Source organism: Cynara cardunculus, assembly GCF_001531365.2.
Source record: "Cynara cardunculus var. scolymus isolate 2C chromosome LG 12, CcrdV1, whole genome shotgun sequence".
NCBI lineage: Eukaryota > Viridiplantae > Streptophyta > Magnoliopsida > Asterales > Asteraceae > Cynara > Cynara cardunculus.
In genome coordinates this window covers 25061965-25076485 of record NC_037539.1, presented here as the reverse complement: position 1 = coordinate 25076485, position 14521 = coordinate 25061965, and positions in this window count along the sequence as shown.

Sequence of the window (14521 nt, the reverse complement as noted above, 5' to 3'; positions counted from 1 at the left end):
AGATCACATACTCGCCGGTCTCTAATCTTCAGTTTCAGTCTTCGACGTTTGCTGAAGGTTCTTTGGTGTGAGTGTTGTCTTCTTGAAGTATTGTTGTTTCTGAAAGATTTACAAAGCAAGTTCTTCAGCAATCACTGAACATACTTAGGGAAGATCGCTGGAACTGAAAATACAGAAACACAAATACAACGTGAAAGAGAAAAGGGATTATCATCAAATCACTAAGAGAGAGAGAATCAACAAATACAAATAACATAATAAACAAGGATAGCATGGGTGTAAGACTTATGGTGAGACTCAAACACAAATTCCAGTAGCCAATGCTGTAGGAATGTTACAGCAGGCAGTGTTTCATAACTTAATTCCACCATTTATTTTGAGAATATTCCTCTCGGACTTTCACTATTGCACTATATTATAGCTTTCAACCCATATCTCTATGTGGTATCCGGACCAGGGATAGTGACGAATAGTGTCCTCAAAATATATGGATAAACAAATTTCGTTATTAAAAATCACTCTCTCGAGCCGATTCCCATATCATTCAAATTGGCGTGTGTTCTAGATAGTTCATCTCTGAATCTATCGCACTTTGACACTTTTAAAGAGTGACCAACCTATCGGGAGTTAAGTTTGAAAGACATAAATGACAAGTCTCGTTATCGATAACTTTCTCAAGTCTACCTCTTATATCATTCAAGTTGACGTGCATTCAATGGCTTATCTCTATGACCATGGCACTTTAACACTTTCAAAGTGATCAACTCATCAAGAAGTATACTTGGTTTTTATAAAAACTTAAATGAAATAATGGAACATCGTTAATGAAAACACTAGCTACTTTCTTTTGGTTTAAAAATCTCACATTTTTGTCTCACGCCCAAGCTATGAATTTAGCTACTCATAACAAAAAATAAATGACAAGTAAAGTAAATAACGGAAAGTAAAGACATAAATGTAAATTGCGTAAATTAAATGACGAAATGTAAATGACAAGAAATATGAAGGAACGTAAAGTAAAGAGCGTAAATTAAATGACGGAAAATTAAAGATGAAAAGCTAATCAAGAACTTGAATTACTTCACAAAGTAAAGTCTAAAAATCATCTTATAGAAACTAATTTGGGATAGGATATAACAAGAGCCCAACCCCCTTATTTATACAAAAGCATGGCACAAAAAGACAAAAAGACCAAACTTGGGGACAAAGCTTCCTAAAGTTAACTTTAAAGTACAATTAGAGGAACTAGATAGTTATAATATTCATAACAAAAGTTTAATAAGAATTTTTAACAAAAGTCAACAGCCCAAAGAATCTCCTGGAATTTCCAAAAAGGCAGCAGCTTAATCATTAAGATCTCCAAAAAGTCATGCATGTATCATCTTACTGCTGCTCCAATGTTGCAGCACCAAACAATTGAGCAATATTTTCCATTAGACTCCTCCTTTGAGTATAAACAAGTCAACCACAAATTTTAGCTCCATAATAATAAAAGGACAAATAAAGTTATAAAAAGACTCAATATAAGAATAAAAGGAAAGCAATCTAACTAAGAATATGTAAAATGAATGCTTTATACATTGAATTCTCAACATATATCAAGGACTCAAGGATGTTGCTCTTATTAGAAATGATAGTAATGATGTTATTGAGAAGGGAAAAACTTGGCTTATGGCCAAAAGTTTTGGATAAACTATGCTTTTGATAAAGTGTTTGTTTTATGAGGAACCAAAGAGGCTCTGGAACCAGAGAGGATCTGGTTGATCCTCACAATAGAACCAAAGGGTTATGGATGATGGTTTGATATTGATACAAGTCTTTTTACAAAGCTTTTATTTAAACCAGAGGCTTTGTATCTTTTAGATAGGAGCTATGTGTCAAAGTTATATTTTAAAAGATGTTTGTTTAGATAGGAGCTCTGTGTCAAAGTTATATTTTAAAAGATGTTCGTAAGATTTTAAACTTAGAAACTTTTCATATAAAGAAGGACAAACCAGAGGGGCTCTGGTTGGTCTTCGCGTTGAACCAGAAGGCCTCTGGTTGGTCATAAGTTTTGAGCCAGAAGCTCTGGTTAGTAGAACCAGAGGCTCTGGTCATACTTAAGCTTTTTATTGTATACTTTTATACTTGGGAAAACTATTCTAACCATCTTTTGTGTTTGACTTCGTATATTTATGAAAATTAACTTGAGAAGAGCTCTGGTTGGTATAGCCAAAAGCTCTGGTAGAGGAACCAGAGAAGCTCTGGTCCTGCTATCCTATAAAAATATTTTCTAAGTCTGGTTATAGGAACCAGAGGACCGATGGACTAAATAAATTATGGATTTATGTTCCATTATGTGAAATGATTGATTTAAATAATGTTTTGGTGATTTTCACCATGCAATTACATGAAAAAAGGGATCTCACTAGACCTTCAGGTCTAATCCTCATTCTGTGTTTCAAATATGTATTGCAGGAACAACAGAGTATAATGATAGTAAAGGTTGTGTATTTTGTAATATAGTTTTTTGTACTTTGGACCTTTGTGGGATTAAACATGTATTTCTCTGAATGAATTATATATTATATTTAATGTGAGTTATGGGGTGTTACAGATTTGAAAGATAAGGGTATTTGGAGATGAAGAGTTTCTAAGAAACAACTCACATTCATAAATTACATCAGGAGGAAGGGGACTCTTATTTATAAGGAAATACAATAAATAACAATTTCACTGTTTTACATTCAAAATTTTCTTTTTACTCTTTTAACACTAAAATTGGGATCAACAATTCATATAACAAAATATCAAAAAGTATGATCTTATATTAGCAATTAACAAAACAATTTTTTATTAACAAATTATTCATCACAATTTCTTATATTATACATTGTCATATTAGTAAAAAATATTGTTGTGACATTACTAATTATCAAAACTCAATTTTTTATTAAGAAATCATATTCATAACAAAAAAGGAATTTTCATGAAAATGACCAGAATATACTTGATGTATTAACAAAATAGTCATTTTTTACGGGATTTGCCAAACTAACCACATGGATCGCCCCCGGGAGCATGGTTTGACCATGGGGGCAGTCCTCTCATATGTTGACCAAAGAGGACAAAAAGTACAAAAAAATAATTTAAAATTAATTTGTAGGGCTCACATGTATCTACTTTAGGAAACCAAACACTATGCGCCTCGATAACCGGGATCGCCCCCCCCACCTCACCGGATCTTCCCCCGGAGGCGATCAAGCCTTCGTTTTTTACCACTATTTTGTCTTTTACTATATATCGATTTGACAATTAAGAGGTGTTTTTAATAAATAGGTGACGATTTAGACTGTTTTTTTAACTGTTTTAGGACCAAATGTCATAGTTTTACTCTATAAAATGAATCATTTCTACTCTCACAACCCGTAACCCGTAAATACAATATACCGTGACAACCCTTAAAACAATATGAAAGTACGTGAAGATTTATAATTTTTACCAATTTTTTTAAACGCGTAAATTAACCAACGAATGCTCTTATATTTTCTTATAAAAAATATATTTTTTTATAAAATTGAATGTTAATATTCTATAATAATTGTTGACACGAAAAAAATTATTTGTATTTGGTTTGGGGAACAAAAATCATATATTATATCTGATTTACGTAGTTCGACCGCTATCGTTTTTTAGTGTATAAATCGATTTGACAATTAAGGAGTGTTTTTAATAAATAAGGGACGATTTAGACTGGTTTTTCAACTATTTTAGGACCAAATGTCATGGTTTTACTTCATAAAGTAAAACACTTCTACTCTCACAACACGTAATCCATAAACATAATTTACCGTGACAACCCTTAAAACAATATGAAAGTACGTGAAGATTTATAATTTTTACCACTTTTTTCTGAAACGCATAAATTAACCAACGAATGTTTATATATTTTCTTATAAGAAATATATTTTATAAACAATGAATGTCAATATTCTATAATAATTGTTGACACGAAAAAAATTATTTGTATCTGATTTGGGGGACAAAAATCAGATAATATATCTGATTTACATACTTTACCGCTATTTCGTCATACAGTGTCTACGATTTGACGATATATTTTGTCTTATTATGTAACGGTTTATATAAATAGGCGGTCTGGGGGATCATTGTCACCATCCCCATCGACATCCACCTCTAGAAAAACTGAACATCAAGCATTCCGATCATGGTTATCCATCGATCATTGATCACCGACGACCACCGATCACCGTCCACCATCATCCACCACCGTTTGACGACATCCTCCACCATCTACCGCCAACAACCACCGTTTGCCGCCAACTACCACCGTCCATCGCTGCCATCCACCACCTTTTGCTGCCATCCACCACCTTCCGCTCCGCTGCCATCCATCACCTTCTGCCACCGCCAACCACCTTCCACCGCCATCCATCACCATTTGCCGCCACCAACCACCGTGTGCCGCCACCGACATCCGTGGAACAACCACCTAGCACTATGGAACAACCGGTAAAATTTCGTAATTTTTTGAATATATATATATATATATATATATTCTGTTTGTATAGATATGTATGTATGTAGATATAAATTTCTGTATGTATACATATATTTTTATGTATGTATGTATGTATGTATGTATGTATGTATGTATGTATGTATGTATGTATGCATGCATGCATGTATGTATGTATGTATTTATGTATGTATGTATGTATGTATGTATATGTATGTATGTAAATAGACTTGGGATCATGTGAGATCAACGGTTTTCTGTGAGACTTGTAAGACCAATTCTCAACCCTTGGATTTGATCTACAATCTGAACATTCATAATTACAAAATTACCACGAGACTTCTCAATAATCACAAAATTGTCACCGTGCAACTTTAGACCATTAGATCATTAGCTTATAAAGTTGATCAATGAACATAAATTGGTCTTACGGGTCTCATGAAAATCTTTTGGTCTCGCGTGAACCCAACCCTATGTATGTATGTATATATATATATATAGGAGCAATCAAATGCAAACCACCCAATTTGTACAAACCGTGCAAACCACCATCATCCGTTGATTTCATTGTTTAATCTTATGAAATTTTTTCATATAATACTTTTTTTGATAAAGTTGTTTCATATATGATTATGAAATTGTTTTATATAATACTTAATAAAATTTTAATGAAATTGTTTTATGTATTTCTCTAAAATTAAAATAATGAAGATGATAATATCCATGATTAACACCCTCCACAATAAAAATTATTAATGAACCTCTCATAATTACAAAAAAAATGAACAAAATGAAAAATTATGATTGGTTGAATGAGGTTTGTACGGTTTGTACAAATAACGTGGTTTGTAAAGTAAACCTTCTATATATATATTTGTATATATATATATATATATATGTATGCATATATAAAAAACTGATTTATTTTTTTAATTTTTTCAGGTGTTCTACTAGTCTTTACTGACTTTGAGGGTCCAGACCTCAATAATTAGACAAATAAATGAAATATTATCAAATAATAAAATGAGGTTAAACATGTTACAAAATACATGTTTCAGCCCATGGTTAAATATATGTAACTGTTATTCACACTCCTCATTAATTAATTGGATGGTGCAATGTGAGGACCCCTCTTTCCCTTCTGAATCTAAAGAAATATATTATCGGGTTGGAGGATTCCATTTATGGTTCAGCAAACATGAGTTCTGTTTGATCATGGGTTTAAGATTTAGGTTGGATCTTCGCCCGTCACATTGTACTATACCTAATATTATTACAAGATTGATAACAATCTTTATAATATTAAAGTCGAGCATTTTAAAAATAAATTGACCAACTTAAATAATAAAAATATATCAGACGATGACGTAGTGCGTGTCTGCCTCTTAATCATGCTCCATACGTTTTTTCTGCAACGAAAGAAGAATCACAATATCCAACACTGGATTTTGCATCTGGTTGAAAATTTAGATTCCTGGAACCAATACCTGTGGGGCTCATATATATGGCGTCTGACATATCAATAACTGATAAATGCTTTCGAGCGACGCAGACACAGAAATTGACCGCCGAATAAGTACACATTATATGGTTTCATATATGCCTTCAAGGATGGTTATTTTTTTTTTTATATAATATCTTATTTACTGATTAATTTATATTTTCTCACCATTTTTTTCCTCGTAACCTATCAGATATGGATTTTGGAGACATTTCCTCGAGCCAACATTTTTTTTCATTATAGTCCTTCAATCCTGAGGGCTATTGGATTGAAACGAAAAAAAATGATAAAATGAGAAGAGTGTTGTCAGTTCGCAACTATTGACAAGGTTTGATTTTATTTGTTATAAGTTTAAGATTTTCCATTTTTTTGTTATTTATGTTTAAAAAATTATATTGATTTATATATTTTTAGAAATCATCTCGCTCCCTGACCTTGTTGGTGCGGACAAATTTGGAGGAGTCGGCCCAATGGTGGATCGAAAGCAGAGATTTTTTGGCCAATAACTATTATGGGCAGTCGGACCCCGATCAAGGGATAGGTCACGAATAAAATGATGACGATGACGACGACGTCCAACCATCGGCAACACGCCAATCATTTGCAGCGCACACTTCCCACAGACCACAGTATGAGCCACAACATCGCCATTCATCTGTGGCATATACCGACATCCCCTAATGGCGTGTTGAATTAAACCAATACAATATTGTGGTCGATGAAAAGATCGCGTCGGTTAAAGACCTTATAAACGAAAAATATGGGTCACTCGATGCGAGACTTAGTTCATGTGAGAACGATGTGCGTAAACAAGGACCTATGGTTGATCCTTCACCATACATGCCTCTGCATAACGACTATGTAAGTATGTTTATTTTTGTTGATGTTTTAATTTACAAGTTAGCAATTATATAAACATTAAATTTATATTACATGACACAGCAGTACTCACCGATGGCACATGTGGACTCACCTTTGGTGCATCAGTACTCACCGATAGATGCGGTAAATATGTTTAAGGTTTCACTGTTTTTAATTTAAAAGTTAACAATTATATGAAAAAAATTAATTTATATTGGATTGTATGTACACAGTATATGCCGCAGCCGTACAACTATGAGGATACGATAAATATGTTTAAGTTTTTTAATGTTTTTATTTATCGAGTTAACAATTAATTTAGATAAGCTTTTTAATTTATCTTGGATTGTGCGTACACAGTTTATGCCGCAACAAGAATCTGTGATATATGTTGCGGCATCTACATCATGCTACGTCCCATTTGTAGAGCCGCAAGTAGAGGTTTGTTTGCCCGATGCTCTTGAGAAGCGAGTGAGCAAGAAATCATGGTGGATAAAATCTCCATTTACGGCCTTAAAAACCAAAAAAAGGGACAAGAAAGCCGTTAACCAAATGCCCTCATCGATGCCCACAACGACCATTGTAAACGTTGGCCAGTTGTTGATGTTGATCAGTTACCCATTATGCGTTTATCGACGCTTGGGGACAGCTATTGGGTAGACTTGATTCAGGGTATTTGGAAAATGAGGTATGAGAATTAAACTCTTTACTAATTAAGTTGAAAAACATACATTTCTGACTCACTTAAACATAATTAATCCATTATTTTGTATTTTTAGCATCTTGATGCATGGAACACGCATCTGCTCCACATGAGGCAACCGATAGACCGTTGGACCATCATGCGACCTTATTGGATCCCAAGTTTATCGAACCCACATCTTGGCCCTACGGATCAAAAGATTTACGGCAATGGTACACTAGAGCCATTTCCGTCATGGCGTGACATCGACGGGGTTGGTAGAATCACGTAACAATTTTGTTATATATAGAAAATAATTTATTTATCAATTCTTATTTGCAACTTATTTTTTCAGGTATTCATCCCAATAAATATCCCAAATGCTCATTGGGTGACTGGGGAACTAGAAGTAAGGTCATCGCGTTTGACTCTATACGAGACTTGTCCTCCGGAAATGTTCAATAAATAGATCAATGCTTTAACCAAGGTTATAAAGAAGTACTTCCCCAAATTCTTATTGGAGATAGGATATTATATAGGGGTCAGTGAGACACCCAGATTGCCGAATTTAAAAGTATTTTATCTAAAATACGTGCCTGGACAGGCTGGAGTCCTCGGTAATTGTGGGGTGTTCTATTGTATGCTTATTGAGCAGTTGTCCCAAGGACAAGATGTATGTTGTGCGGAGCCGACATAACATCATGTGAAGTTCTTTCGCCAACATTGGACATCTCTTTTGTATGCAACACGTATACCTTCGTTGTAATAAAATGATATTCACTAATAATAAACCGTAAATGACAATTATCCTACAATCGTCTAGATGAATAAAAACATCACAATCACTAAAAAAGAAATCCAACTTATCACCAACATCATCTTCAACCGGCGAGCTTGTAAAACAGCTTCAAAAAGAGACGCTTCAAGATTATTATTTTATCTTAATAACCCTGGAATAATTACCACAGATCTATGACACATTGGTGGATTAAGCCAATCAATAAATCCACAATTTCTTCCCTATAAAAAAGTAAGAAATAGATATATATGACAACACAATTATATGCGAAGGTTTCATATAGGAAAACACTCACAGATAATGAACAACAAAAGAATCGACGGTCTAGGTTGTGATCATTCCATGACGTTCGGATGATTGCATCAGCGCCACAAATGCAATGCCTCACCATTTTTTAGCTACTGAGTTGAGAGTCAATGAATACTTGATGGTGGAACAAGTTCGAACTAGGAACATTGACAATAATAAATTTATGACCGGATACATTTTATCATGCAGATAGAGTGCTTTAATTCTTTCTATTCCTTTCGTGTTTTTTTTCAATGTCCTCTTCATTCCACCTAATGTTTCTTCCAGTTTTCTTGCATGCAAGTTCGAACCATGCATCATGGTTCAGTTTTTCCTCCTCTTTGATTTTTTTCTTGTATCAGCAATCCAGTACTGTTGTTGCTTAATCTGTTGTTTTGCATCAACAATCCATCTCTTCCTCTCGTTCATCTCATGTTCAATTTTCTCCTTTTTGGAACCAAGGTTTGCACGTTGTTCATGTAGTATATCTAGTTTGAGTTGGTAGTCCTTGATAGCCTCCCTCGCATCATCTGCCATTTTTAGTGGTAGTTAACTTCTCCACCATTCTTTCTCCATCCTCTTCCACTCCTCGTTCGTCCTCGGACATTTAAAATTAGAACTGGAAGAGCTTCTGTCCATTGTTATAGAGAAAACAGGAAAAGGTAGCAAGTAATAAGTCTTCTAACATCAACCCATTAATAGAGACATATAGAGAATAACACTATGACACGATTTAACAAGCCCATGGAGCATTTACGACCGGATTTGACAACATAACGACAACTATTAAATCGTAGAGGGGGATAGTACATTCGTAGGGGTTATAGGTCAGGGTTTTAGGAAAAATCTTGTAAGCTTTACTGACGAATAATGTCAGAGATGATTTAACAAGTCCATGGCGCATTTATGACCGGATTCGACAACACAATAACAACTATTAAATCGTAGGGGGCGATAGTACATTCGTAGTGGTTATAGGTCAGGGTTTTAGGATGAATTTTGTAAGCATTACTGACGAATAATGTCAGAGACCACTTAACAAGTCCATAGTGCATTTATGACCAGATTTGACAACACAACGACAACTATTAAATCGTAGGGGGTGATAGTACATTCATAGGGGTTATAAGTCAGGGTTTCAGGAACAATGTTGTAAGCTTTACAGATGAATAATGTCAGAGACGATTTAACAAGTCCATGGAAAGTTTATGACTGGATTTGACAACACAACGACATTTATTAAATCGTAAGGGGCGATAGTACATTCGTAGGGGTTATAGGTTAAGGTTTCAGGATAAATCTTGTAAGCTTTTTACTGACGAATAATGTCAGAGACGATTTAACAAGTCCATGGCAAGTTTATGACCAGATTTGAATACACAATAACTTTTAAATCGTAGGGGTCGATAGTACATTCGTAGGGGTTATAGGTCAGGGTTTCAGGACGAATCTTGTAAGCTTTACTGACGAATAATGTCAGATGACGATTTAATAAGTCCATGGCAAGTTTATGACCAGATTTGAAAACACAACGACAGCTATTAGATCTTATACAATTACTTTTCACTTCTTGTACGCTTTGGTAGGGAGCGATAGTGTATAAATAGGATGCCTTGTGAAACCAAATATCACAACTTCATACCGACCATATTAAATCTTATACAATTACTTGTCCACTTCTTGCAAGAAATGGTTGCAAACCCATCATCATCAAACCATCCGTCTTCTCAAACCATGCCTACCAGGATGAAGAAATCCATAGAAAAAGCTGAACCGGAGATCAAGAAGATCAGTGATGATTGGTGGACAAACAAGGAGACTCAAAATAAATTAGAGGAAGTGATCGAAGAGAGGAAGAAGACTATAAAGCAATTGCAAAAAGAGATTTGAGCTCAGGAAAAACTTGTCAAAGATATAGCGAAAGGGTACCCCATGATGCAGAAAATGATCATATTGGATTGAATCTTGCAAACAATTGTATCCAGAAGGAAATTAACAAGCATGTTATGTATTAATGTTGTTGTTTTCATTGATGTTTTTCATGGTAATGTTATGTATAAATGTTGTTGTTTTCATTGATGTTTTTCATGGTAATGTTATGTATGAATGTTGTTGTTTTAATTGATGTTAGCTATGTTCATCTATGTATTAATGGTTAATGTTCATGTATTTCTCAATCAAACTGCCATTTAGTATTAAAACAACAAAGCTACACTTTACAAACGTACATTTACTTACTTAAATCGTAAGTATCAAATACATAGTCTTGTGTAGTATCAGGTTGAGACGGACCACAATCGGTTGGTCGACTAACTGATCTTCGATGACTACTTGAACTTTCGTGCGTTGTCCTAGGAGCTGGCATCGGACTCGGACAATTATAATGAAAATGTCCACTCTGGTGGCATCGACTGCAAGTTTTCACTATCGGTTCCTCGTCTTGTGACGTGATACGATTGCGGTTACGTAGCCTGCCAGAGTTTTGTATGTCCAAGGGAGGTGGTAAGACGGTTATACGTTCTCTGGTGGAAAGGGAATTACTTCCTCCTTGTATGTTGCACGATAAGAATCGAAGTTGAACTAAACAGAACAAAATTGACTGTCGTTTTGAATATCTAAACTTCGAGCAACAGATATCACATGATCGCAAGCTATACCAGAAAATTGTCATTGCATGCATGTATAAGTCTTAGAATGCAAATCGCGCATTCCTTTCTTATACATGTCATCAACTTCAAACAACAAATCGCTAATGGGATATATCTTCCAATTTGCACTCCTATGGATTCTCTTTTCTATTTTCGCCTCTGCCCAAGGTGTCATTACATTCATCATTTGAGCTGCAAATATTTGATAACATTAGCATATGTTACATAATCAACCATATAGTTTTGGATGGTTGCATTTACCTCCGTTATGTCGATGTATAAAATACCATTGTTGCAATGTCGCCCGATAAAATTCGACTAACATTGTTATCGGAAGGTAACGTGCAAACCAAATTACTAAGTTGTCGGACTCCGCACTATTGGAAGTCATTGCACTGTAACACAATCCAAGGAAGTAAGATCGTGCCCATCTAGCGTAACCAACTTCCTCAAGATATGGAACGGCGTTAGGTAGACTGTGTCGCATCCACCTTTTCCTTTTGTCTTTACTAAAGGTTAGGCGCAAGTTCTGGCTCAGATGCCGACAACAAAGTTCGTGTTGTGCGTTGGGGAATACAGTTTGTATGGCCAAGTTGATAGAGGCAACCCTATCGGTTACGAAGGTTAAATTGGGCACTTCACCGATATACTGCCTCAGCTTATATAAAAACCATGCCAATGACGGGCCACTTTCTGTCTTCCCCACTCCTATTGCAATGGGTACGATCCCATTGTTTCCATCCATGCCGACTGCTAAGATCATGGTGCCCACATATGGCCCCTTCATATGGGCATCGTCCATCATAAGGAGCGGTCTCAGGTGTCCTAGAAAATGAGTGAATCTGCAGATGAACAAGGTTACAAATATAAACTTCAGAACATAAAATTATGGCAATAATTCAAGAATATAACAAAAATTATTACCGAACAACCAAGTGCGACAAACAACATGTCAAATCGTCCAAGTCTGTCAACAATGATCTCTGTCATAGTCCCCGGATTTGCTATCTTCAAATTGTGATAATAAACCGGAAGTAGGTTAAACGACGATTCAGGGGTCCCCCTCAACAGTTACAAGACATACATCTTTGCTCGTCATGCTTGGCTGTAGGAAATGCTAATATTGAAACGTTGGTTCACATCTTCCATGATTTCTTTTCCACGGTCCTACAGGGTCTGGGCAAGGTGTTGGTTCGGACATACCCCAAAACAATTTCCTTTTCGGCTGGATTTCTTCAACATCGGAGTTATCGTCTTCGGGTATATTCAAAATTTCTGCAGCAACAGAAACATCCTCAGCCATATCTACCTCCCACAAAGTTTTTGACTGATCCGGAGACTGGATCAAGTACGGGTTGGGAGACTGTGTCGGAGACATGTTCAAATCTTGAACCAAATAACTATCATGATCAACAGTATTTTTTGGTTCAAAATATGAATTTCCACCACCACCACCGGGGAAGAAAGTGCTTGGATTTCCACCACTACCACTACCGGGGTAAAAAGTGTTTGGACCATATGGGTTTACACCACTACCTTCGGGGAAGAGAGTGCTTTGATTTCCACTGCTAATACCACCGGGGTAAAAAGTGTTTGGACTGTTGGGTAAACTTTGATGGAGTACAGCACTTGATGGATTTCCACCATAACCACCATCGTCGACCACAAAGAGTGTCAACATTTCTGGTAAACTTTGATGGAACATTAGCATATTGTCGTCATCGCTTAACTGGTATAATATTTGTAAAAGGAATTTGTTTTATAAAATAAAATGAAAGGACTACGTAAACTTAACTTTTTCGTAACACGTTTAACCAAACCAGAATGCGTTATTGGCGAAGGCAAACGTAATACATGTACGGGGGAGTTTAACGGAAGGTACTCTAAGACACCATTTATCTCCTGGAATGAATCGTCACTTCGAAGATACACCAAAACATCATCACTTTGATGTGATTTCATATTTGTGTTTAAGGGTGATGTGTTGTGATGGTAGATTATGTTTAATGGGTTAAGGGTTAAGGATTGTGATGGTTTATTGTGTTTAAGGGTTTAGGGTTATGATAATAGAAGATAAGAGAATAGAAATGAAAAATGAGGTGTGAAAAATAATCAAAGAGGAGGTTAGTATTTATAATAAAACTTGTTGCAGTAAAAGACGAAATAAGATTCAACCAAAAAAAGGTTGGATCGCCCCGGGGGAAGATCCGGTGAGGTGGGGGTGATCCCGGTTATCGAGACAAATAATGTTTGGTTTTCTAAAGTAGATACATGTGGGCCCCACAAATTAATTTTATATTATTATTTTTTTTGTACTTTTTGTACTTTATGGTCAACATATGAGAAGATCGACCTCCATGGTCAAACCATGCCCCCCGGGTGCAATCCATATGGTTAGTTTGGCAAATCCCGTAAAAAAATGGCTATTTTGTTAATACATCAGGTATATTCTGGTCATTTTTCGTGAAAATCTCTAACAATAATAATTTCTAATACAAAAGTGTGTTATGTCATTATTTTTCTTGTGTCTAACTTAAGAAAGTCTTTAAGGTCCCGTTTGATTTGCAGTAATGGAATGGATTTTGATTTCAAATACATTCCAATCTCATGTTTGGTTTATTGCATTGTCCAGATTTGAAATCCTACAAACATAGGATTTTGAAATCCTTAGGGGTGCTCAGGATTTCGTAAAATTGTATGAAATAAGGTTTTAAAAAATGTTAAAAACATTTTATTTTATAGTAATTGATCGATAAAAATGTAATTTAATTATTTATATTTTTTGTATAAATAATGAAATTCAATTCCAATCCAAATCCTACAAAGCAAACACACAAATAATTTTAAATTCATTCCAATCCAAATCCAAATCCAAATCCTTTCATAAAATCTGAATCTCTCATAAACAATCTTACAAACTAAACAAACCCTAAAAATTTGTTGAGGTGAAGTATCCACATAAGAATTTTCAAAATAGGGAAAATATAGATTGTTATATATATATATATATATATATATATATATATATAGGGTTGGGTTCACGTGAGACCAATCTGTTTTCGTGAGACCCGTGAGACCACATTTTTACACATAAACATCACAGCAAAAACGCTGTGAATGTTTAAAAAAAAGTCGAACTTTCACAGCAAAAACACTGTGAAGGTTTTAAAAAGTTACCTTCACAGCATTTTGCTGTGAAGTTTCAAGTGTAAAATGTTGGTCT